The sequence below is a fragment of the Pseudopodoces humilis genome, chromosome 14 (genome assembly GCF_049639895.1).
Source record: "Pseudopodoces humilis isolate 2021_Gansu_Grassland_sample_001 chromosome 14, ASM4963989v1, whole genome shotgun sequence".
In the NCBI taxonomy this organism is placed as follows: domain Eukaryota; kingdom Metazoa; phylum Chordata; class Aves; order Passeriformes; family Paridae; genus Pseudopodoces; species Pseudopodoces humilis.
The window spans coordinates 12612827-12634131 of NC_142213.1; the positions used below are offsets into that span (position 1 = coordinate 12612827).

Below are 21305 nucleotides of genomic sequence, written 5' to 3' on the forward strand. Positions count from 1 at the left end.
GATGAAGACACATTGGTCTTGGTAAGAACTGACCAAATCCACTTTATTCTTCATCTGTGGTGGAGTGTTAGGAGGACAGTGGGTCTATATTGGTATGACAGGGATCTGGATGAATGAAGGAATAAGCTGCAGCTTTCATGTCCTCCCTAAATTCTGCCCAGGGTGTCTGAAATCTTTTCTCTCAGGTTTCCTGCATGAGGGGAGGAGGGAGTGGGGAGTTTTGTCACTGAAACACACAGCTGGGTGCAGGTGATGGAGAGGTGTTGGGTGTGCAAATACAGTTTTACCAGTCGGACAGCTCCTTAGCCATGGCCCTCCATTGGCTCCACCGTACTTGTTATTCTCCTTGGAAGTTCAAGGATCTTTAAAGAAAAGACCAAACTGTTTTTAATGGTGCCAGAGTGATTGCAGTTTAAAGCCACATGATTAAAAATAAGTTTCTTTAAAGCCCTGAATTCTGTTTATAAAAATAGATGTTGAACATACGGTACAACATAAAAATCCATGTGGTCCTGCAAAAAAAAAAAAAAAGTAGAAAGCACTTTAGCCTAAACCAGATGTGCAAAAGAGAGCTCCTAAACGTATTTTGTATTTTTCATTTGTGTGTATGTGTTTGTGTATGTGGGAGATATTTTTGGTTCCTGCTAGGCTTCTTTGCAGCAAAGCCCCTTTCTAGAATTTACTTTCCTTTATTAGAGTTGCAGCTCGGCTTTGTGTGGGCCTCTGGGGGTTTTGGCCAGCCGTTGGCAATTTCTCTCAGACACCCAATTACCCCTGACGTCAATGCCGTCTCTCCCATCTCCCTTGGGTGCCCACATTTTTTCCTTTGTAACACTAATAGCTGACTAGCTAAGTGCCTGTTATTTCCTTGGCAGAAGATTTGATTGTGTTTTGGGCCGGATACTAAATCCAAAAACTATGTAAAAATGTCAATAGGTGAGTGCACATTGATTTCGGTTAGTCACAGTGATATTTGAGCCCCTTTGGGGGCTCTGTCTGGGGAAGTATTTTACAAGAAAGATAATATAACAGAAAATTACTGGAGCTGCACAGGTCTCTGGTGGATTTCTTAGGGGCCTGCTAAGTTTCTGTAGAATCAACAAATGCTTTATTAATCTAAATTTGCGGTTTTGTTCCTGCCTCTCTTCAGACGGTTCGGGCTCGCCGGAGGAGGCTCGGCGGGAGCGGGGCGGCCGGCGGCAGAGCCCGGCCCGGCCGGGGGGAGGCCGGGGCGGCCGCGGGCCCCTCCCCGCCCGGCCGAGGGCTGCGCTGGCAGATAACGGGGGACCGGGGGGTCCCTGCCAGCTGTGCGGGGCCGGCGCTGACTGGGAGCGGCTGATAAGAGCCCCGTGCGGCAGCCAGCCGGCAGCGCCGCTCCGCCAGCGCGCTGCGGGGCCGCGCCTGGCAAAGAAAGTTAAACACAACTGGTCCGGGGGCGGCGGGGAGGGCTGCGCTGGAAGATAATGGTAATTGATTGAATCAAAGTCGCAGAGCAGCCTTGTTTTTTTCCTCGCAATTAATTTTTTTTTTCTAATTTTCAGACCGGAGTATCCGAAGAGCTCAGGTTGCATCGAGCACATGCTGCACTAAAAGATAATAAGCACATGCCCTCTTCAGCTTTTTGGGGGAAATTCAGGCCAAGAAAAGGCGCAGTTAAATAAAGCGCACCCCCTTAAAGTTACGAGCACACGGCTCCAAACTCAGCAGAGCGTGCTCTTACGGACAGGGAAAATCAATGGCTTTTTCAGGTCACCAGGCTGTGTGCTTGCTGGCTACCAGCGATGAGCAGCCAATTTTGCCCACAAAGCCAACAGATAGGCACCAGAGAAAGGGATTGTCAGGGGACTGAGTTGTGCAGTGTCCACACATTGGGCATTTCTGCAACCCTTCTTTCTTTCCTGCTCCCAACCACAGCCCCATACCCCTCAGCTCAAGATATATGTAGAGGAGGACAGAGACTGATGCCACTTGTGTTTTTGTATCAGTTGCCTTGCAGGTTTAGTTCAGCCAGTTTGGATCTTTTTCGCTGGCAACTTGCTGGCCAGAAATTTTTCTTCTTCTTTAAGGGGATTCCCCCCAGTAAAGCATTCAGGAGTAGTAGTATAGTTTGTGTACTTCGAGTAAATCAAACCTTTTAGTCTTTGGCAGTTGCATCTACAAGCAGTAAAATCTTACGTCAGCACAGTGTGTAGAGTGCAGGATACCTAATAGCTAGTAAACCATTTAAAAAAGTCTTTGGCTTGATCAGATATAGTGCTTAACGTATAGTGCTGTATCTTGCCCAGCACATAATTAGTATTGAGGATGGAAAAGCCTCCCCTGTGGACCATGACACCACAGACCTAAACTGGCATTTTTTCACACATTAGAGTTTTCTTTCTTTAGTGGAAGACATTTCTTTGCTTGTTTTAAAAATCACTCTCTAAGACTTAACAGACTGTATTAGCGTATTGTGTATCTTAAATGAACCTTGCAAGCTCTAGCAGTGTATTCTTCTTCCCATATAGGCACTGTGTAGGGTGGGCAGGCAAGCAGTATTGTAGTGCCAGAGAGATCAAACGTTGGCTAGGAAAAAGAACAACCCCAGCCCTAACCTGGGAAATAAAAATTAACCATCCCACTTTTGCAGTGATTTTGTTGGATCCCATCCTGGAACAAGTGTATGTATGGATGTGCTAGCAAAGTGAATGGGCATTGTTGAGGTAAGACACTGTGGTTTTTGTAATTATAAAGAAGTTGTGATTTTCACTAGAGCTCTGTCATGTTTTCCTCAGAGTGGCAACAGAAGATTTCTTTATGCGTGGGCCGGATTTATGGTATTTCTTCCCAACTAGTGAAAGGGTGGAACATTTGCTGTCTCTTTGGGTAGGTGCAGGGTATCCTGATATCCTATCAAACAGACTAATAGGTCTCCTCTACTGAAAGAGCTGGTAATCTGCCTTGTCATGACCATTGGTTATGAAAGGGACAAGTCAGCTGTGAAGAAAGATGACTTTCTTGAAGGAACCATGTAAAAACTTTGGCCTAATGCCAACACAACCATTGCTGATCAACTTCGGCAGGAACATGGCTCAAATTAGAGATTCCTTGTGTGAAAAAAGGCTTTTTTTCCTTTTTTCTTATAGGCTTGAGAGCCTACTGGGTTACTGTTGCTGACCTCCTCTCTTTGATGTTTCAGGTTCCAGTATAATTAAACCCACAACTGTAATGTGGTCTTGTCTCTTTAGCCACTGTGGTATGACTGGCAGGTGACACTGTCCTTCTCCACCTTAAACACAGCTGGTGAACTGCTCCTAGGCAGTCAATGTTTTTAGGCTAGAGCAGTGCTTGGTAGCACCCTTTTTACCCTCCTCCTAGCCTGGCCAGCATGCTCAGCCTGTTGGTCTCAGAAGTGCTGACAGCAATGTGGAAAACAAGTGCCAAAGGAAAAGTACTGTGAGGTCATTTGGATAGATAAAAGTGAATAAAATTAATGGAGATAAGGTGCACCCACTCAGCATCTGCCCACCTCTGTACTCCTCTGTGCTAAGGCACACTGCTGCCAGCGGGGCTGCTGCCAGGCTGTGCTGGCATTGAGCATTCTCTGGGCTGAGCCACCAGCCCTGCCTGGGAGGGGCATGGGGAAAAAAAAAAACCAGCTTCTGCTGGAAAGATTTAAAAAATTACCCCTGTGCTAAGATGCAATGCTGGGTTTTGGGGTGTGAGGCAGTCACAGGCAGCTGGAGGAGCTGGCCTCTCATGAGGCACCTCCTGAAGTTAAAAGGGGGCAGGTTTTGACTGAAAACCGAAACAAAGAGCACGGCTGGCTGTGCTCTCCCAGGCCGAGGCGCGCTGGTGGCTGTAGGTTTTCCTGTGTCGTGTCACCTCCAGTGCAGGTGCCCTCTGCGTGAGCGCAGGCACAGCAGAGCCGCCGCTGCAGGACGGACACGCTGCACTCCCCATGCTGAGGTGGGACCTGTTCTCCTGCCCCACTCGTGTCTGTGGGGTGCAGAGGGGCCAGGGGCTGCAGCGGGCAGGCACTGAGGGTGAAGGGGAGGCGAGGTGAGGCAGGGTTCGGTGGTGGCAGTGGGGGGAAGCAGGTGGCTGGCACTGTGTTGGGGACACAGCGGGGCCAGCACCTCTGGGAGCGAAGGAGCTGTGGGACAGCCCAAAAATACCAGGGTGAGTTAAGATACCTTAAAGATGCCTTAACCTTCTCAATAGTCTGGGCAACAGACTTCTATGCTTGTTTTGCCACATCCTATCTTTTAAATGTACAGTGGACACACTAGAAAAGCTGAGCGAGTTCTCAAAGCAGTGAAGGTAGGAGAGTAGTAATGGTAGCAGCTGCTTGGGAGGTGGCAACAAGAGAGGAAATATTAGCATGGAGGGGAGCAGAAAAGGAAGAATGGAGAGGGAAGCATCACCAAAATTATTTCTATCACTTTATTAAGAACTTGGGAAATTTGTGAGTGAAGCAACAAGAAGTAACAGAAAGCTTTTCCTGGAGCATTTGCTTTTTCCTACATTCGTACAGGCCTACGTGGCCTTGCAGCCCAGGTCTTTTTCCATTCCTGGGTGTTACACCTATTACCAAAATGTCGCTAAGGTATTAGCATGACTTTCAGGTGACTGCTCTAACAGTGGGGTTGTTCTTGCCATAGAATTCACAGAACTTTGCTCAAGTCACAGCCAGAACACTACATCTGCCCTGGAGAATAAGGAGGAAATTCACTAGGTTAAGTTGATTCTGTGGAAGCATGCAGGAATATATCCAAGTTAGACTCAAAGAGAAATTATCAGATTGGCAGCAGATTTTGTCAGGTTTATGGTTGCGTTAGGAATCTCACATGAATCTTTAAATAGCTTTAGAATTGAAAAACTTAAAGGTTTTGAGAAAATTTGTTGGACAAAAATGATCAGTAAGAGTATGTATCTCATACAGGACAAGTAGGCAAGTTCAGTAAGGCATCAGTTACTTTATGTTGAGACAGCCATGTGAACATAAGCATTGGAGCAGTGTGAATAGGCATTAAAGGAGCATCAGAGTTCTGCTTTGTCTTTTAGTTATATGCAAGTGTGCAGGAGACCTGTGAAATTGTTCTTTCAGCTCTGGTAATGCCAGGTTTAAGGAGTGGTAGCTGAGCCATAGTGCCTTTCTGAAGCACATAGTCTTTGACTTTTTCCCCTAATCTTTGAATGTGCATTAAATTCTCCTAGGTATTTTTTTTTGTCAGATTTTGGGCTTTTTTCCAGATCTTCATTATGTGGGCAACAGTCTCTCCATTGCCATGTATTGATGGTCTCTTTTATATTGCTTTTATAGCCCCTCCCCATTGTCCCTGGTCTTGGGTTCACAGAGCTGGTAGACAAAGCAGTTGGCAAGGAAAGTGAATGACTTCAGGAAGGGATGGACTTGTGTGCTCTGACCATGGAGATGACAGAAATGTAGAAAGGATAGAAAGAGGGTAAGCAAGGTCTTGAAACTGGGGAAGCTGATGGATTGTGTCCCAGAGGAAGGCTAGAGTAACAGGACTGGAAATGGGGGCAGAGGATATGAGTCAGGGTGGGAACTGCCAAGAGGAAGATGTCAAAATGTCAAAAAAGCACAGGAAAAGAAGTATGGAAATAGACTGGCAAAAGGTAGAGTAGATCTGGAAGCAGTAACAAGAAATGAAACACACAGGCTAAGATCATTGACTCAGAAGAAGAGGTGGGAAGTGTAAGATGAAGTGAACAACTTCAGCAGAGGATAATGTCTTCCACTCTTAAAAACAGTCCAAAATTTAGTAAAAGGAAGAAATGCATCTACTTGATTTTATTTTCCTATGCTTTTCGCCAGGCAGATCTGCATTCTTTTCCAACATTGATGGCTGTCTCATGATTTTCCTGAGACATTGTCATAGAAATAGACATGGGAAGCAAATGTCCTTCTTCTAGGAATTATGGTCAAGTAGTGTCTTCTCTACCCTGTGAGATGGGCTTCCAGTAGCTAGCCTATTAGAGAATTTTTTTTCATAAAGTATCCTCAAAAAAAAAAAATTATTGAAAAGGAGAGGTGACTTTCTTCTGGTAGCAAAAAAAAAACAAAGACTTTGAAAAACAGTTTATATAGAGGTGATCTCCATACGTCCTTTCCAAACTAAATTACTCTGTGATTGAACCTTCAGAGGAAAAAGAAAATGTGAAGTTTGAGTTTTGTTTCTGGTGCAGGTTGAAAAGGCTCAATGAGTTGCTCTGTTCTTGCGAAGTTCGATGACAACCAGGTGATTGGCTTCCACAGGCAAAATAAGAATTCCACTATCCCAGCAGCAAGTATTGCTTGAATTCCCGGGTAAATAACTCAATTAGCTCTGCAAGATGCTCTTCTCTTGGGTTAGAGTCAGGATGTTCCTGCCTTTGCAGGAATACCCATGGGTTTCCAGAAAGTGAGACAGGAAAAGGCACACATGCTCCTAGTGACGGCAGCTTGAGCTCATTACTCTGATTTTCAGATATGCTGGCATTGTCTCAACAGCCTGCATTCACATTTATGGTATTTCCAGACTACTTATCTAGGCGAAAATGTGTGCTCAGCCCATTCCAGTTATGTCTGAACTTGAGCTCAGGGCTCAGACAATGCACACCATGAGTTGGGCAGCCCCAGCGCTGGACTCTCAAAGATGCAAAGGCAAGACACAAAGAGGAGGCAGCTCTCCATGCAGGTCTTTAACTTCTGGTGGTCCTGTTGGTGATCCCACTGTCTCCTGAGGTTCTCTGAACAAATGCATCAAAAATAGCTGAACTGTTAGTAAATTATTCCCTCCCATGAATGAGCATGTAACTATTTTTCTAATGAGATACAGAAAATGAGTCTTATTCTGCACCATCCTTTTTAGTTTGCACTCCAATTAATTCTTTCATGTTAATTCATCTTGGAGTGTTTTGGAAGATTTCTCAGCATCTACCAGTGCATTTTGTGGGACAGTCTATAGAAAGGACAGAACGTTTGCTGAAGAGCCTTTACTGTATTTTCCCATTAGAATTCTCTACTCAGTGCTGAGGTTTCAAGAGGCTTTGAGTGAGCTGGTTGAGTCTCCTTTTGAACCCATCATGGATTTTTCTTTGTATTTTATTTCCTTTAAAGATTATTCCCTTCCTTATGGCAACCACCTTTTGCCAAATAAGTATGGCACTCCAGTTCTTTCCAGCTTTTGCCCCATTTACCACCTTCCAAAAAGATTGCAGTGGCTGTATGACCACATCTCAGATTTTCCCCAGAGGGGGCTCTGATTTCTTTTCAATCAGTTCATTTAATTGACCATGTTTATTTCCCTAGCCCTTGTGGCTCCCTGAGTGCAGCTATTCGTCAGAAGCTGGATCTTAAGCATCCTTTTCATGTTTTACCTGGAGAATTTCTTAAACCATCTCATCTGTTCTTGGCATTTGGGGCTAAGCTCAAAAAGGGAAGCTCTCTCAATCAAAAGGCTATCTAAATGGATAATGTGATACTTTGAGACCTGTAACACGGAGGCAAATGTCCCAGTCCCACTGCTCCCATGCTGATCCCACCAGAGCCACTGTAGCTTTGAAGGCTTGTTTGGGCAAGGTTCCCAACACGGATGTTTGCAAGACAGCTAACTGGAACTTGGTACACGTTCCTAGCATACTGCTTAGATGTAGAGCCTAGGCATGATGCCCACTTTGGAAAGCGGCTTTGTAGTCTATATCTGCTTAATTTAGTCCTCAGCTGGCCTCCCGAGAATGGCTGTTCACTGCATGTTGGTGTCCAAGAGCAGGAAGCGATGGAAGGAACTTTCATCAGAAAGATGAAGTAACTTGGCACTCATTGGAGTTTGGAGGCTAAATCGCCTCTTAAAAGATCATCCTTACTGCTTGTCTAAGGAGTTTCCAAGCTGTAATAGGATGGGAAGAAGTATGTCTTTGTATCCTGCGTTCCCCTTTTCTAGATGTTGTCTTGGTGACATGAGCTTCCTTCTTCAAAGTCTATAAAATTCTGTTTGAATGCTTTTCATGCTCTAGCTTGGCATACAGCATAAATCCAAACAAACTGACCTGAGACAGAAATGCATTTTCCTCTTCAGTGACTTCTGTCTGTGTCCACTGCTAGCATCTATATTAGCAAACACAATTTCTTGGGAACATCCCAGAGCTTTTCTTTTCCAGACTATTTTTAAGATTGCAAAGCACTGTTATTCCTAGAAAGTTTGGTCAGCTTCTTCCCCATCAATTTTTGAATCCCTGTTCTATTACTTCCTTATGACATGTTTTATTCTGCCTTTTTAAAAATAAACATTCAGGAGTTGGATTAGATGATCTCCAGAGGTCTCTTCCAACCATGGCTATTCTGTGATTCCATGAAACATAAGTCAGGAGTAATTAGAGAGAAATGCACCACATTTGAAGTATAATGGATAGAAGTAAATGGTATGATGTGTTACTACAGTCAATGGTCAAATATCTGAATTTTAATCTTGAGGGCTGAGTTAAATAAAAAGAGATCATTTTAAATAACTTGACATTACCTTAATAGTTCATGAAAGGTAAATCTGAGCATTTGACTTCATTGCAATAATACAGCTAGTTTAAATTTTTATTATTTTTAAGCCTGCAGCCAGCAGGCTGGAGTAAGTTATTTGCAGCATATTTTTAAAGTCCATATTGAAATATTAGCCATAACTGTCTGCTGTGTATAAAAAAAAAGGGGGGGGGACGAATGTTTGAAGTTTAATCATGCTTCTACTTATGCGCAGTCCCAGAGCAATCCTTTTTTCTGCTGCTGAGCTCAAACAGCTAGTAGCCAGGTTTGATCTGCTGCCCCATGGAGCAGTGCCCTATGTGAATTTGAAGTTTTCTCAGCCCGGGAGGCCTGCAAATAAAGACTAGCCTCAGGTAGCCAGAGCTCTCCTTCCCAAAGCAGCTCCCCGGGCGCTGCCTGGAGCAGTCCTCCTGAAATTGTTTCAGGCCATTGCTACAGACTATCTCTACTACTGCCCCTCTTACCCCTCCTTCCTTCTCCTCCTCCTGGCATAAGGGAGGAGTTTTGGAGTCCAGGAGTCCTATTTGACTTTAATAAAATGAAGAAAAAAATTTAAAAAAATGAAAAAGCAGAGCAGTTTGTAGGGAACTGGCACAGACTGTGGAAACAGGAGCCACAGCAAGACAAAACCCAGTGGCCTTCAAAACTTTTTTCCCTTCTTTCTCACCACATGACTTGGAGGATGTGGACAGTAATTAAAGGACCCCCTAGCTCTTCATTTTCTGTGCCTGGTCCTTTGATCTGGTTCGTGTCGGGTAGCTATTTTCATTGTTCCTGTCTTTTCTTTTATTCTCACCCAGCCCCTTTGATGTGAGCAATGATGATCTTTAATTCCAAAATAGGAGATGGGCAGGATAGCAGTATTGGCCTTATATAATGCATCTTTCACATCTTATTTTTAAACTTGAGCATAATAGGTGTAAGTCAGAGCCTGGGGAGCATTAACCCTTTCCATGCAGGGGAACTGCTGAGGAGGTTAAGAGCCTATGACTTTTGGTAATGTCAGTCAGGTTAATTTTCTGTAGATGCCTACAGATGTGTTTGTGAAAAAGATTATTATTATTATTATTATTATTATTATTATTACTATTTTCCTGCAAATATGATGGATCTCAAAATATAATCTGGAGGGAGTTTTTCTAATTGTTCCCATGTGGGGAAAATGTGCTGAGAAAGAATAGTAAAGCTAATGCAGTTATTCTGACTGGCTTCACTTGGCAGCACAGTGGGAGTGAAGCATACTGTTTATTAGTATATGTTAATAAACTATAAGGGACAAGCTGCAGGTGGCAGTTTATGAACTGTTAGCTCAGGTGAGATAGATGACAATATGGATGTTATTAGTAACATTAGCAGGAGAGAAGGGCTGGAGGTTCTTAACGTTGTCTTGAAATCACAGAAGCCCAGTGTGTCTCTGTGTGCTGCCTCTTCCTCACGGGATGCACAAACCAAGTAGCTGCACTCCAGCCAGGGTGGGTGGCACTGGGGCTGGAGCACCATCAGATGTGGCATGTGCAGGAGCCCCTCTGCCAGCCAGCTGGGAGGACACTCCACACCAGGCTGTGCCACCACCGTGCCATGCTTTGGAGGGTGGCACACAGGGCTCTGCCATGCCGTGCTTTGGAGGGTGGCACACAGGGCTCTGCCGTACCATGCTTTGGAGGGTGGTACAGGCATGGAGAGCAGCACAATGGCCCCGTGGCCCTGCGGTGGGGGAGCCCTCGTGTGCCCCGCAGCAGCCCCAGCGAGGCAGGTGGTGCTGGCGGAGCCCTGCCCGGTGTCCCCGGGGAGCTCGGCATTACCGCGGTCCCCATCTGCCTCGGCGGCACCTCCTCCCTCCGGGCCCCACAACAAAGGCTCTGCTGCTGCTGCTGCACCCTGCCCGAGCCGGCCCGGTGACATCTGCAGGGTTCAGCCTTCACAGCACAATCCGCTCGGGAAATGCAGCTGTAATTGTAAATAGGGAGTCCAGAATTTTCCTACTTCGGGTCTTGAGGCACCCGCGCCGTGCAGGGGGGAGCTCAGCTTTCCTCAGTGCCTTTTATTTTAGTAGGATCTGCGACTTTCTGGAAATTTGGAAAACTATAGGTCTGCTGCTAAGCCACTTAAATGTTAATGTTTCAACAGCATGTCACTGTTTTTCGTGTTCAGAAGAAGACCTAAATGGGCACAAATTAAAAATAAAATCCCAACACTTTCCTGGTAGAATTAATTGGAAGCATAATATAACAAATTGAGAGTAAGAAATAACAAAGAAGCAGTGAGGATAACAAAGACTAAGTGTGGTAATGGACAGAGGCGGCTTGATGAGTCTGATTATGTTTTAGTTTAAAGCCTGCCTTTTTCTTTTCATTCACAAAATATATATGCATAAGTAGCTTTGTGTCTGAAACAAATTTAGATGTGGATTTATACCTTCATGACACCTGCACTTCTAGGGACATAAAATGTGTGTTATGTTTGTGTAGTTCTTAAAATAACAGCTGTTTATTAGATAACTTTCAGGGCAATTTTTATATGTTATGGTCCTGGATCAGCAAAGTAATTCAGCAGATGCCCAACTTGAGCACGTGATGGGACACATAGGCTTTTCAGCCTGCACTTGCTTAAACCTGGGCACATGCTTAAATATTTGCTGAATAGGGGGCCAAGACCACATGTAATGAATACCTATAATTAACTTTGTTAAATGGCTTACAATATGCCACTTATTTCCATGTGCTTTTAAATTTCCCACTTGAACATTATTTGGGCTGAACTTCTGTGTGTTTGTCCTTGTCTGCAGAGCTTTTTTTTTTATTATTTTTTTTATTAAATGCATTTGGTTCCCTTAGAATATTTGTTAGGCATGAAGGAGGAAGAATTCTCTTCTAGTTCTTCCAGTACAGTTGGTCTTTAGTACCAGTGGTTTTGTAGCTGGGGTGCTTTAAGGAAATAAGGGAAGGAAAGGATGTAGAAAAGAAGAATATTTCACTGGAGCAGCTTCTAGAGTTGGAAAAAGTAGACACGCATCTGAGACCTGGCAAAGGGATATGGAACCTGTAATCTTGTCCACTTTTTCCAGCTATATCAGCTAATCTAATAATAGAAGCTTTTAGGGCGATGTAATGTCTTTTTTTAGACACAGAAAACAAACAGTGAAATTGCAAAGGGGAAAGTTGGCACCAGTACATTCCTCAATGAGTACTAGGGCCCTTTCTTCACGTGGAAGGGAAAAAAAAATCCCTCTTTCTAAAGCAACCTTGTTTTAAGGGCTCAAGCACGCCCAGATAGCCTCTAGTTAGGTTTCAGCAGTCTAATGAAGCCTGCCTTTTTTGTGATTTCACTGCACATACTCCCTGCCTGCCTTGATTGGCAGCTGGGTAGCAGACCTCTGCAGCTGTGACAATTTGCCTGAGGGAGACTGTAAGTGTCTCATTGAAACTTGCATTGTAAAATCCTCCAAAATGCCTCCCATAATATTAGGCACAGGAGAAAAACACAGGTGTGAAAAACTTTCACAGATCCCATGAGTTCAATGTCTCTTGGCAGCTTTGGTGGATTCAGTGTTATAATATAAATTTTAAACTTGCTCTTGCAAAACAGAAGTTGCTCCGTCTTCTGTCACAAGAAGTGTTGAAAGCCGGCAGTGCCTGCACCGCGCTTGCCTTTCCAGGGCGATGGGGATTGGTTATCCATGGGTGAAACCTGTCTACCTGCTGTAACTCAGCAGCCTATTCCGGCACAGAGAGGACACAGGTGTCCCTGCTGCTGGGGCATCTCGCTGGCATGGCAGAGTTTTAGGAGCTCCTGTTTTCCAAGTGAAGGCATGGTCTCATCCTGTCCAAAAATGAGCGCTCATTGATTGATTCTGCTTCCAGTGAAGGAGGGATTTGAAAACCTAAGAGGTGTCTCCATGAAATCAACCTTCCTATATGTATGTACAGTCATTTTCTCTTCCACTGGTTAAGTAGCTTAACGTACTCCTCACTGGCACGTAGGTGAGATTCAGCATTGCCAGCATGACTGGAAGATGAATCTCGGCTTCTGAATGCCTGATCCTTTTGCTGGTGTGTTTGTTCCCAACTGCTTGCCTGTGTGTTACAGCAACTTTGCTTCTTACATTTGCCATAAAGGAATCTCAATATGACTGCAGCCTTAAGATCTGGCACTTCAACAGTCTCAGTAGGTTCAACACAGTATTCAGGAATTAAAGTTCTGAAGAAATGCAAGCAGCTAAATTTAGACTTAAGAAACATGCCTGATTTGAGTGAGCTGTGGGTATGCTGATACATGGAAGTTTCCCTGCAAGCCAGCCGTGCTTTATTTGTTGCTTAAAGGGAGGAGATTTTAGTTAAGTTGGAACATTTGATTTGCTTTCTTGAATTGTTTTTGATTAGTGACTGAGTGCAAGGTTAAGCTTTAATAACATATCCATTGTAATAAAATCATGCTGTTGAGTGATACATGTGGCTAAAAAGATTTAGATACACTAGTCTGTTAAACTAATACAATTTGGAAATGCTCTGGAAATAAGCAAATAAAATAAGAACCAAAGGCAGATTTAAAGATTTTTTTAACTCTTTCTGGGACTAAGATTTTTGTGACTAGACTGGCCTGTTCTGGCAAGCTGGGTGAACAAGGCAGCATGGCTGCAGCCTTGATAAAAGAGAAACTGATTTGAATTTAGTAATGCATCACTGAGTTTCTGCTGTGGTGAACTAGTGACAGACACAGTGACTAGTTAAAGCTGAAAATAACAAATCTCAAATTCAAATGACATTCAAAAGTTTCATGAGAGACTCTCAGTGCTTTTTCACCTTCTTTTCTGAACTACAAACTTTGGTCAGTTCAAGACAAGTCAACAATGCCATAATACGTAGATTTTGTGAGTTGGTAGTTGCAGTAGGGCTGAGGTTTTAGTTTCAGATTTTATCAGGGTTTCTGCTCTCGGTGCTTTCCGCAGACTGTCCTAAGAGCCACAAAACTTGTGCTGGTGTATAGAGATTCAATGTACTGTAAACTACACAAGAGGGCTCAGTTTCATGGATGTGTGAAGCTTTTGTGTAAATGTTTTTAGTAGTGTCAATTGAGAAGCTGAACTCAAAGTTCAGTTAAGCATTAGGGGTATCAATTTAAAGCTCAATTTGAGTTACTTGTTTGTTGAGGCTGGTTCATTTCACGGGAACGTTTTAAACAAACTTTGCAAAGCAGTTCAGTATTGTGTTTCTTATTTCACGGATGGGGAAACTGAGGCACAAAGCTATGGAGATTCTTACCTTTCTAATGAGTAGGGAATGCTAACAGAACATTCAGTGGAGCCTCCAGACAGTGCTGCTGACATATGTGCCACTCCATATCAGCTCCCAGTTACTGACTGCTGTGTGCTGCTCCTTGTCTAGCAGGGGAGTCTAGTTTGTCAAAGGGAAGGGGGTTTTGTCTCATCATCAAGGAAGGAAATGAATTTAAATGTCAAAGGTTGGGAAAGCCATTGTCTTCCCTTTTATGGCAGTGAACATCCCGTGTTCCTCTGCTTACCAAATAAATAAATGAAACTATAAAGGAGATGGTAGCTTAGATTAAAAAAAAAACCCAGCACTGTAATCCAGAGCATCTGTTTTCTACTGTATTTTTTCCCCGGTCTCTTTTTATAATTTACATCCAAAGCATGAAGTGACAGAATTTGGCAGACTCAGATCTGTACAGTAGAGCTTAATGGTTTTGTAGCAGGGAATAAATAAAGCCCCTCAAGCCTGCTTAGTTCTCACCCATGCACATGAGCAGGGAGTGGGGGAAGGAGTGTTGTATTTTTCTTGGATAAAAAATCTTCTAGGTTTCTCCTAATCTGGCACCTGGAGGTCCAGCTGTGCTGGCTTGAGGCTGTGTGTAGCCCTGTGCATGGGAAAGATGATGGACAGGCCGCTGTAGAAGTTGAAATGTTTCACGTCTCTACAGGCAATATGTATAACTATATTTGTGAATAGTGGCAGTGCGCAATTGGAGGTGGAATTACTCTTCAAACTATGATTTGCCAATAGTGCTACAGTCTGGGCTGGTTTCTGTTGCGATTTGTGGGGAGGGCCAGCAGCGTGTGGATTTTCCAGCTTTGCTTGCTCGTGCTACAGCAGCCATGGAGGCTCTGTGCCTGCCATCATTGCTTCCTGTCTAGATGAGCTGACTGTAAATTATTTTTCCTGGTTTGAGCTCTGCACGTGGCCTGGAAATGTGTTACTCTGGTTATGTTTGGCTTGGTCTTCTGCTAATTTATACCAGTTTCTACTTCAATATATTTCCATTGCCTTAATTCAATGGCAGTATTTCTAATTTACTTTGGTATAAGTAAGAGTATTGGGTTCATTACTCCTAACACTTTAGTATCTTGATTTATTTTTGTTCTTCAGTCACACAAATGCCAAGGTTAATTTGTTCTTAAACACTTGATTTTCTAGGACATAAAATGATTCCATATTTAAAGAAGAAAATAGAGGACAGTTTTATTCTGCAAAGTCGTCTAGGTTGGGGGATGGTGGGTTTTGTTTATTTGGCTTACAGAACTTAGAAAATGCTGCGTTAATATTTGAGAACTGAAAGATTTAATTTGCCCTCACTGGTACTCTTGGATCCTCTGGATTCCTCAGCTGTGGATTGGGAGCTGATTTGGAGTGGCACATACTTGGCCCAAAATGTTTCCAGTGCCTCTAGTAATAAGTGATTTTAATGGAGAACCTTTCACAGCAGAGAACTCGGAGATATAGTCTGTGCTTTAATAAAGATGCTATGTCTCCACAGTGTACATTAGTCAGTGAGTTAAACAAGCATCAACATTAAAACAGACATTATCCCCTGCAGTGTATTTTCTTAGTGCTTTGTCCATTACAGCTCTCAAATGGTGAGGTTTCTAGTCTTTCCTGGTGGAAACAGCTCTTTTCTAACATTTATTGCAGATATTTTCCCAGTGTCTTACAAAAAATTGTTCTTTCTTCTCTTCTGCCCTCCCCAAATGCTCAGTGGAATGCAGTGATGGTGTTTACCGTACATGAACCCCTTGGAAGCAGTTCCTGCACCTTCCTTAGCTGTTCTTTAACAAAGATACATATAATCAGACCTTTTAACCTTTCCTCATAAATCAGTCCATCCAGCTCATTAATCACTTCTGTTGCCTTCTACTGAATTCTCTCCAATTTGTCATCATCCTGTGGCTGGGGACAGCTCAGTGACAGCAGCCCTGCACAGAGGTTCAGTACCAGCCCACTGCACCCAGAGATCAGGATTTATTTATTTTGTCCCTCTCCTTTTGCTTTATTCCCAGTCAGAATATATCTCCTACCCACTCTGCATAATCACTTCTTTAAAACATTTATGGGGATAATTTGCAGTCTTACCATTCTCTGATGTTGAGTTAGCAGAGGTTGAAAGAGCAAAGAATCCTTTGTGTGACACTTTGTGTCTCTCCCTCCCTTCCTTCCCCTGCTTCCCACCCCAAAATAAACAACACAACTTTTGATTTGGTGCATATGGTCATATTGAATGTGAGGAAAGAGGTAGCATTAGAGAGGAAAAAAAGATGCTGAAAATATAATTGCCTAATTGTGAATCCTAAGTAGTGCAGGCAGCAGGGGCGGCCCTGACTGGAAGAAATCAGAGGGTCACTAATTCATACTGCCAACATCCTAATTAGCTGTGCAAATGTAATGTTTATATTGTTGGGGATGGATTACAATATCCATTGTAGAATGGAAAGAAATAAATGAATTGTGTCAGTGGAGCTATGTAGAAAACACTCCTGCCACCCCATTAAACCATGAGAAGTAGCTTAGCTACTAAAAAAAGTTTGTTTTCAGGCTGATGCGCAAGTCTAATTGGGTTTCCAAAGAAAGGAACATGTTTTAATTATTAATTAGAAATCAGAGGAGTAAAAGAGTGGAAATCTGCTTCAGCTGGAGGTTTTGCTCAATGCTGGATTTCTCCTTAATAAGCTGAAACATTCCAGGCCTGCCTTAGTTAGCGGTTGGGTGCAGTGGCTTTACTCGGGGGGTAGACATCTTAATGCTCATGTAATTATCATGTAATTATTTTGTAATGTGGGATCAAAATTTTGCATAGATGGCATTCTTTCACTGAACTTGAAAAATAAAAAAGTTGTGTTCATTAATGCAGTGATTCAGTCATTTTAGTCTAAGAAGCCAGGTTCCCTCATCCCCCTCCCTATCTCTTTAAGACACAAATATTTTGAAACAGTTTTAGGGATGGTGACCTCAAGATGAATAGAATTATTTAATTGAGATTTTGTTGAATATTTAACAGATTTCTTGTTGGCAATACTGCCTTTCAACAGAAGTGTCAAGTGGGTTGCAATTATCATCAAAGCTGATAGGTACAAATAAGCGATGATCCTGTCTGCTAACACAGGGTGTGCAGGTTCATAAAGGGGAATTTCTGTGGAAGTTGCTTTCTCTCTATGAATTTTCCTCCCTGTTGCCATTGAACTTCTGGAATCAAAGTTGTTAAAGACTGATAGACTTTGTCAGAAGATGTTAAGTGGATTATGGCCCATCATAATAAATATTCCCTATGGAGAGACAGGGTATGTTCTCATGAACAGAGAGTATGGAGCTGCCTCTTTTGACTTGTGCTTTCTAGTGCCTAGAAGTAGTCTTGAGCAGAGTTCTGCTCTGTTTACAACTGCACACAGCTTGTCTGCACAGATGAAAATGTTACTGGGCCAGTGCCGTAGCTCTTGTGGCTGGAAATCACTGACAGCCTGGATCCAAGCTGAATCACAGGTTAAACCTGACAAGTTAAAGAGCATAGCAAGAGCTGCTGGCTCTTGAGTTGCCAGATGTTTGTAGATCCATGAGTGTCTTAAGGGGAGCTGCCCATTAAATGTCTCAACTTTAACAAGAAAAGAGGACAGGAAAGAAGAGCATATGACTCCATATGGCTCCCTCAGTGTAGCAGTAAATCCTTTGTTAGTGGGGTGCAACTGTCAGGAAGTACAGAGCTGGCTCCTGATGTTGCTGTTTCATAGCAAAAAATCCATGGAGGAGATGGGGAGGATATAGCTAGTGTGAAGTGGATGGCTTCCTTTGGGGTTATGGCTTCCATGAACTTGTAGGTGCAGCATTATAATAAACAAAATATCTGACTTAACAGAACAACCATCAAGAACATTTAAATTGGCCTTTTTTTCATGTGTCTGCTGAAATTATTATGTTTGAAAATGTTTGGTTTGTATTCACAAAAGAATGCAAAAGAAGATTGAAAATTCACAAAAGAAGTAAAATTTCCTAATTGTGGTCCATTTAGCATCTGTTTTTGCCTATAAGACTCAATATACCTTGTCCAAAACCTTGTTTTAAGAAGGAAAAATTTCTTAGTTGTTCTTTATCAGATAGCTGCACTGTGCTGTCTTACACCTTCTCTACAGATTATTTACATGATGTTTAGCTGTAAAGGATTTCACAAAGATGGATACCAGTATCAAGAAGGGACACTGATTTGTGCTGCTACCAAGAGCTAATTCTGCTTGTGTGAATTATAAGGCAGCTTTGGTCCCTGCTCCCTACTAACAAAGTTTTCCCTATTATCAGAAAGGAAACCTACTTCACGACTTGTATTCTCCCAGCAGAAGTCAGGTTAAGCTTCATACTGTAGTGGAAGTAACAAATAATTAAGAATAACAAGCAATTGTGATTAAAAACTCAAAAGAAAACCATCACTTTCAAGGGGCCATATGTTGGTAAAAGTGCTTCCCAGCTGAACCATATGGATGGGTGGAATGTGGGATATCCTGCACGTTGGGAAGAGGCTGTAATAATTTGTTACTTGACATATTACTGTCATGTTTCCTTTTGATCATGCCAGACATCCACAGGTCTCTGTCACATCCTTGTAGGAGAATGAACATGGGTCTCTGCAAACTAAGTATCTTATCTTAGTTAATATCAGAGTTAAATCAGAGTTAGTTAATATCAGAGTTAAAAGTGTGCCTGTAACTAAAAGAAGACCAGCTTCTAACAGAAGTTACCTTGGTCAGGTGTCGGAGTCAATGATCCTGTCCCTTCCCCTCTCTTGCTGGAACCTGGAAAAACAGTTGCAAGTACCATTTTGAAGGCTGTTTTGCCAAGTGTCTGGCAAATGCTGCATGTCAAAACATCCATTTTTTTCCCCCTCTGTGGGCAGAGTGAGCCCAACTCACTCATATGTTCATTGGTCACGCTAAGAAGGCTAAACATGCCATCCAGTAAAATGCTGTAGCTTCAAAAGGGGAACTGGTGCTTTATTTTGTGGAGGCTGCTTCATCCCTTTGTGAAAAAGGAAGCACCAAGTGCTGCTGTGGAGCAATAATAAAGATGTATCATAAACCATGGATAGTCTTTAATCCACTTCAGCAGCTTTGTGGAGACCTTGTAACAGGGTTTTAGGCTGAGATTCATGTGAGAGTGCACAGCGATATCTTAGAAAGGGACATCATGAGGCCTCGTGTGTGAGTGTGAAGGGACTGCTGACACTGACATCTAATATCTTGAATATATGTTCTGTTGTTGTGCCTCCTGGCACAGCCTTGGTAGTTTCTTCATCCACTACAACTTCAGGAAGCTCATCTGCTTGTGTGGGAGAGGATGTGATTAGCAGCAGTGGCATGTGCCTAGCACTGCTGTGTGACTTGCAGAGGTGCTTGTGAGATGCCTGAAGGGTGTTTATGTTCGTGTTGCCATTTTCAGTAATCAACTCTTATTGATTTTTTCACAAGAAATCAAAGTTATTTTATAGGAAAATATTATGGAGGTTTCTCTTTGATCAATGGATTTTTGATTTCTAAAACTTGCAGCAACTTAGAAGCTTTTGTACTTTTTGGCCCCCTGTGCTTCAGCACACACAATAAACCTGTCTTTGAACTAGTCTGGGAAGTGTTTGACATGGAACCTTTGCTGATGTATTGTTTTTCTTCCTAAGCCATCAGTGGAACAACTTGCTGCTTCCTCCTTGCATGAAGAAGCTGGCCCACCTCAATCCCCCTTAGCACCAGTGAACCCCAACACCGCAAAAGAACCTCCATATCTAACTTGTATGCAGGCAGCATCAAGTTTGGGAGGTAGTAGTATATGGTTTGCAAGTTCTTGCATTATACGTTTTCAGTAGAAATGTTTTTAATGGAAACGCAAGCGATAAATTCAGGCCCTGTAGGTATGGATTTAGGTATTGTTTAGTTTTCTTCAGTTTAGAGAAGCTTTTGCAGTCAGCTGCCCTGCAGTGGGCTAATGCTGGCTGGCTGCCAGATGCCCACCCAGCTGCTCTCTCCCTCCCCAGCCTCAAGAGGACTGGCAGAGAAAGTAAGATGAAAAAGCTGAATTGAGATAAATATAGGGAGATAGCTCAGCAATTACTGTCATGGGCAGAGCAGACTCGATTTGAAACTGACTTTTCCTTCATGCCCCAGGAGTACTGGGCACTGGAGGGTTATGGCCAGTCCAGTGATGGTCAGCCAGCGGTGGGTCTGCCATGGAGCAGCTGTATCCAGCCCAGGGCAGCCCCTGACCCCTTCTCACAGCAGCCCCCCTGCAGCCCCACAGCACAGCCTCGCACACCCAGTGCACGCTCACATTTCCAGCCTGTGCTGTGCAGCACGGCCCGGCCAGCCTGACCCCTGGCCTCCAAGCAGATGTCTCCAACTTTTCTTGCCTGCTGTCAGGGTAAGTAGGTGAGGGCTCTCACACGAATGTTGATCCTGAGCCTGGCTTGTGGAGGCCCTCTTTGATGTTTTATTTTGGCTACTTGCCAGGGGGTCCAATTTTTAAAGCACAGGGGTAACAATCAGATTATTTTTATTATCCGTGCTTCAGAATTCACTGTTCTGCAGACATCGTTTCCTGCACTCTTGCTGGGTAGCAAAATGTCCCCGAGAAGGATGTGCCACCAGATGCAAGATCTGTTTCTGTGTTGCTGGGAGGAATAACACAGGGACTGCAAAAGTTGCCTGGGTGTTCAAATATTAATGTCACAAACTGTGGCTTGCTCTTCACTGCTTTCCTCATTTAGCCATCCCAGAGCACTATTTGCAAACGAGCACAATGCACCTGGTGGGTCAAGAAAAGCCTTCCTTGCTTTTGTTCTGGATACGTGGTGATGTGTGATAGCATGTTGTGGTGCAAGAGTAAGTGTGTGTTGTAGAAAAACTCAGTATAGAATTAATACCTGCCTGGAGGTTTCTATGTGCTTAGGTGGGAAATTCAGCCTTATCAATCATTCTTTGTGTTTCACTCTTCAGAATAAGTACCATTCAGATTTATGGGCTGCCTAATTTATTAATCTGAATAAAAAGAAGACAAAGATCTATCTGATTCATTGAATATAATCTTTTGGGCAGATCAGGAAGATGAAGAAAAATACTGAGCGCTGGCTTGGAATAGAAATCTTCAAATATTATCATTTGATCTAGAAATAAACTGGCAGAGCACAAAGGTTGCCTACATTTAACATTCATAGCATTTTACTACTAGATACAGTGCTTACCTCAGATGTCAGAAAATAAGAGACTTGGCACAAAAGCTGGGTTTTATTCATTTTGTGACACTCTTCCTAATGCTACCTAAACCAGCATGTGTTGGTCTAATTGCCCTTCTGTATCTCCATTTTTATATCACCGTAGCTCTTTGGAATTTGGAAATTCTTGATTATTCTGTGTACTGTAACATTTGAAACTGTGCTTGAGCCTAACTGTATTTTGATGCCACTGCTTGCTTTAAATGGCAGAAGCACTGAATATAAATTAGAATATATTAGCATTTTGCTGACTTAAAAGATGACA

At 43.1% G+C, this 21305-nt stretch overlaps 1 protein-coding gene across 9 annotated transcripts in view; it reads left to right on the plus strand.

Moving 5' to 3' along the window:
- Window positions 1-21305, plus strand: part of ZNF423 (zinc finger protein 423) — a 225293-nt gene that overhangs the window by 89778 nt on the left and 114210 nt on the right. Inside the window, exon 1 of one of the 9 annotated variants that reach the window (XM_088062412.1) lies at window positions 1385-1466. The exons of 7 other annotated variants lie outside the window; for them this stretch is intronic. The gene's annotated coding sequence lies outside the window, so the exon portion shown is untranslated. Of the gene's footprint in view, window positions 1-1384; window positions 1467-3852; window positions 3949-21305 lie in introns of those variants that run through there. One more of the 9 variants, XM_014255573.2, reaches the window with a different exon arrangement.